The 5538-nt window shown below is 33.9% G+C and overlaps 1 long non-coding RNA gene across 1 annotated transcript; it reads right to left on the bottom strand.

The window, feature by feature from the left end:
- Positions 1-339: 339 nt before the first annotated feature.
- LOC148690783 (uncharacterized) lies at positions 340-1284 on the bottom strand. The gene is made up of 2 exons (XR_015956764.1): positions 1039-1284; positions 340-691 (listed from the first exon to the last, which is right to left on the bottom strand). It is a non-coding gene; the product is annotated as an uncharacterized LOC148690783 (long non-coding RNA).
- Between the last annotated feature and the right edge of the window lie 4254 nt (positions 1285-5538).

Below are 5538 nucleotides of genomic sequence, written 5' to 3'. Positions count from 1 at the left end.
ATAAAATTCAAAATAATTATTGAAGAAGTGTGAAAAATAATTATTGAAGAAGTGTCAAAATATTTTCACTACCAATGTTAGTTTAAACCAAAAATACATGTGTGGATGTAAATTTATGCCATCTCTTTCTTTGACGAAAATGCACCTGCAAAATAATAACACCTAAAGCCACACGTGCCCACAATGAAACTACAAGAAATCGAATTAATATAGGCAGAAATATTTGCCTCTAAAAACCACCAATAGGGGCCAATAAATAGAAAAATCGCCCCTAATAACAAGGAGTGGCGGAAAGTAGATTCACCCCTAAAGAGACTGTTGCTTATTAGATACAAAAAATGTCAAACATTCGCCTCTATTATTTTTATTGCCACATTGGTAGGTTTTATGAATAGACATAATTACAGGTAGATAAATGCATCCGCTCCTAATACTTTCATTTATATAAAAAAAATCCACAAGATAATAAATGCATTATCCACTCAAACGTCATTTATTGGTTTTGAATCATTCACAATATTCAAACCTAGCATGATTCATCTTCATCTTTCTAGACCTCAGAACAATAGAGTAATTTTAATAAAAAATTACAAGAAAAAACATTTTCTTCCTTCAATCCTCTCCTTTCCGGTAGTCTCTTTGTAGACCAGATCTCTGAGTCCATCTTCTTATGTTGCAGCAGCACACGAGTCTATATAAAAAACAAAAAAGAAAACATAATAAACAACAAAGCCAAATTATGAAGTACAGTAATTTGTACAAACAAACAGGAAAAATCAAACCTGAATTCCAATCCATTAAACGTATAAAAAATAAATAAACAAAGATTAACACAAGGCAATTACCTCTAAAATTGAAAGTTCTTGAGAATTCTTTCTCACTATCAATCAAATGATATTTCTATTCCAATCTATTCATAAAATTCTCTTCCACTCTAAATTATTCAAAATCTCACCAAGTGTACCTACAAAACAATTCAAGATGGAAAAAAAAAAAAAAAAAAAAACCTTCAATCAAACCAAATAAAATGAGTTTTACCTTCTCTGTGACAAACCTTTCTTTTGGTCCTCCCGGAGTAGCAAAGGACAAATAGACAACAAAAGATTACTAAGAATGAAAGAAAGAGATAACGGATTGGGATTTGCACAAGACAAAGAGAGGGGAAGAAAAATGAAGGAAAAATGGAAAAATGATGAGCTGTGTGGCAGTTGAAGAAGGGAAAAGAGAAAATTGAGGGAAGTGGGTTTGTATTGGAATTAGGGTTTACATAATTAATGTTTTTTTTTCCTACTAAATAATAATATCCTTTATTTTTATTTTTTGTAAACATTAATTTGTAATTAAACATATCTACCTTAAATAGAAAGAAAAAAAAAGTTTAAATAAATAAGTACAAACATCCGCTGTGAGATCCCACATCGGCGGGGTGAGGGTTGGTCCCTGGCCTTATATGTACATGCTTACTTCCCATTGCAAGCACGTTTTGGGAACTCACTGGCTCCGGATCCCATAAGAACTCCGAAGTTAAGTGAGCTCGGGTGAGAGCAGCTCAAGGATGGGTGACCCACTAGGAAGTTCTAGTGCCAAAACCCAAGAACAAATCCGTGAGGGCGTGGCCCAAAGTGGACAATATCGTGCTACGGTGGAGTCGAGCTGGGATGTGATAATTTGGTATCAGAGCCAAACTTGCCATCTGTTTGAGTGTGCCAACGAGGACGTTGAGCTCCCAAGGTGGGTAGATTGTGAGATCCCACATCGCGAGGTGAGGGTTGGTCCCTGACCTTATATGTACATGCTCACCTCCCATTGCAAGACGCATTTTGGGAACTCACTAACTCCGGATCCCATAAGAACTCCGAAGTTAAATGAGTTTGGGCGAGAGCAATCCTAGGATGGGTGATCTCCTGGGAAGTTATTGTGCCGAAACCTAAGAACAAATCTGTGAGGGCGTGGCCCAAAACGGACAATATCGTGCTACGGCGGAGTCGAGTTAGGATGTGACATCCACCCTAATGAAAAAAATAATTAAATTTAAATTATTATTAGTTGAATTGGGGGCTAATTTATTCGCCTCTAATAGCTAAATAAAGTAAAGGCAGTTTTTTCTGCCCTTACAAGTAGTAATAAAATTAATAGAGGAGAATTATTTTTTGTCCCTATTAAATTAATAGAGACAATTGCATGTTTTTGCCCTTAATGAAAACTATTAGAGGCAAATTTTTATTTTCACATCTAATATAATGCCTCTAATATTCACTTTTTCTGTAGTTTTTTTTTTGGGGGGGGGGGGGGGGGGGGGCGGGCTTTGGTTGAAGAATCTTCAATGCCAAAGTTAGAATTCTGAAGAAAAAAAATGTGTTTAAGAGTTTGTGGGTAGCAAATTGCCTCCCAAATTTTGAAGATAAAGTGGGTATTTATAGGAGAGAATGAGGAAGTGGGCCGAGTTTAATAGTGAAGAGTTTACACAATACATAGGTTCAAGCATAATCATCATTAGTGAGTTGTAATGACGAGTTCAAGTACAATATTGGCATTAGGGCTTAATTGTAAGAGAATTATCTTCTTTTATAGTTGAGGAGAGTTTCCCACTTCTGTCCACGGTTGATGTAATTTGTATTAGGGTTTGTAATTTGTTGAATTTGGGTTGTGAGAGTTAAATACTCTTTGGTAATCTTTGTTTGTTTTGTGAAATTTCTTGTCGTGCTTAACTTGTGGGCATAAGTTTTTATGCTGAACAATGTTAATCTCTTGTGTTCTTATTTTGAGATCATTTGTTTCTTCACTTTCACTTGCGACGTTAATATTTGGTACTTCGTTAAAACTCGTTTCCGCTTGAACATACCAATACAACACTTCCCTCTTAACCAAACTGAGATTTAAAACTTCGGTGGAAGGACTGAGCACCTATTACTGTACCAACATTAGCACAATCCTATTCTATAAATAGTCACACTCTGTTGACCCTAGAAATTGCAAAACCTATGTGGCACATATGCCGCGTAGCTACTGAGTTAACTACTCCTTTCTATTGATGCAAGCATACCAATTCTTGACCTAGCTCGGTCAGGTGAATGAAATAAATATGGTGATGCAGTGATGAATCGTGTCGCTGATTTCTTCACTAAGCGACTTTGGCCAAGGAAAGAACACTCTCGCCCCAGCATTCTAGAACCTAAAGACAAGGTTATGCCTCCGGCTACAAATGTAAGGGAAAAGATACTTTGGCCAAGGAAAGAACACTCTCGACTGCTTCAACTATATTTGTGAAAATATGGGTGCACCGAAAAAGAATCAGGTTGTAAGGGAAAAGATACAAGGAAATGAGTGTCTTTACTGTGAATATCATTCGGTCATCTAAATGTTGAACGCTGAAGTATACTTGTGAGTAACTGACCATAGAACACCTCACTTTGTTGGAAAGTTGATGAAGTGATCTCTTTCATTGAAAGAATCGTAGAATCTTCGCCAGCTGAGACTTGGATAGATAACCAACCAAACTTGAAGTAGTGATGTTAATTTAAACTGAAGATACTTCTCGATTGACTGGTTTTACGGCTCTAGTGGTGTTAAGTTAAACTGAATATGTCGCCGGTTGTCAGCACAGTGTTGTTAATCCAAACTAGAGGTGTGTTGACGAGAAGTTAGTGAAACAGTTAATATTTTCTCAGGGGTTTGAGAAGAGTTTCTCGTAGAGTGTTGAGTTGTTTAAGGTCCTCTTTGCGTTTCAAAACCTCATATTTCTAGGGATAAATTTCATTATGGCAAAGGTTGCCAAGTTGAAAAATTATGATAATAATCCAATTCCTCGGCGCATTCTTTGAATATACTTGGAATTATTCTCGGCATAAACTTTATCACTGGCAAGTGCCACCGTCTTCAACTATGACTATGAACCTATATTGATTATGTAATTGATTCAACCTTTATCCAAAAATAAATTATGATTTTTAACATTTCTTTCATCCAACAACTTAGAATATAAGGGTCGAGTGCATGCAAAATTAGATCCAAACACACTTAATTTAGCAACATATTCGAATCAAACCATTCTTATTTTTTCAACTACAAAATCGATAATTCACAACTAAAGAACAATGAAAGTATATTAAATAAAGGATTTTGGTGTCCAGAAAAATAAATTCTCCACTGGGTTAAATGAGGGTTTGGGTAAGGTGGGTGATGTTGGCATCTGTGTAGCCATGTAAGCAAATTAACGAAAAACTTAACAGAAGGGCTAACGTTGTGCGATAAACAAAACTCAAGTACTAAAATGTTCATTTAAGAACCAATCTAAACAAGGGTCATAGTTTAGGAATCAATTCTAAATTTTTATTTTATTTTCTTATATTCTTCTTATACAGTGGTTCATTCTATTATTTCTTCACCTCATTCTCCTTGTTTATTCTATACGTCTTCTTCTCATACATATCCACCATTACTGCGACCTCGCTTTCCCCCCTATAAGGTTCAATTGTTCTTTTATCCATCTACACTTAATTTTGCATTGGTTCATTATATTTGGATGGCTCTATTTTTAAGATCTAGAGCATAATTTTGAGTAGAGCAGATACGTTGGTCAGACCATTATGTTTTTCATTTTGTATCCAAATTCGAATTATTTCTTAGGCTTCTAGCTTAGATTAAATTAGAGTATTACTCAGAAAAGAAAAGAAAAAATCTCAATAATTGGGCCACGTCATTATCCAATTCTATAATTTTTTTTGTTAATTTTTTATTCTTTTTGTTATTAATTTTGTTTTGTTTTTGTTTTTTGTTAAATAACCAATTCTATAAATAATGACTCAACATGGTGTACTAATTAATGTGTATGACAGATACCCAATACTAGAATATTCTTTAATAAAGCATATGGTGTGACCTGTTTGATTTTTTTGTTTGCATTAAGATTTGATCTGGGATTCGTGTCATATTTTCCATGTTTATGTCGTTTTCATGTCATACCTGATATCTTAACAGATCGAATCGTGTAACACTCGTTAAAATAAACAGGTAAAATGACCTGATCCGAAATCGAACAGATAATATTAACAGGTAATATAACCCGACCAATTACCTATTAAGGAAAATATATTTTAAACATAAATAATCAAATAAACAACATAATACTAAATAAATATATACATACCATATTGTCACGTCCAAAACATAAAAACGTATTTTTCTTTTAAATATATTTTCGCTTACCTAAATTGATCAAATGGTAAAATTGGAAAATATTGGAATAGAGAATGGGTTTTTTCGTCCAAAAAAGTTCTAATAATATAACTGAAATAGAATCCACGGGTATAGATTTACTCTCATTTATCTTACAGTTTTTATTTAAGTAAAATCTTTAATAGTTTTTAAATTAATGTAGAAGTGTAAAATATATATATATATATATATATAAACACTCGTAATGACAAGCTTTATAACTGTCATGAAGAGCTTAATTTCGAAATTCGCCACTATAATTATATAAATCATAGATCAAAATTTGACCGTTGATTGTTTTTTACATTTACGCTTCATTGTTCT

The sequence above is a fragment of the Pyrus communis genome, chromosome 15, assembly GCF_041283825.1.
Source record: "Pyrus communis isolate YQ-2024b chromosome 15, ASM4128382v1, whole genome shotgun sequence".
NCBI classification, from domain to species: Eukaryota; Viridiplantae; Streptophyta; class Magnoliopsida; order Rosales; family Rosaceae; genus Pyrus; species Pyrus communis.
The sequence above is the reverse complement of the archived record's forward strand: the minus strand, read 5'-3'. Positions and strand labels throughout refer to the sequence as shown.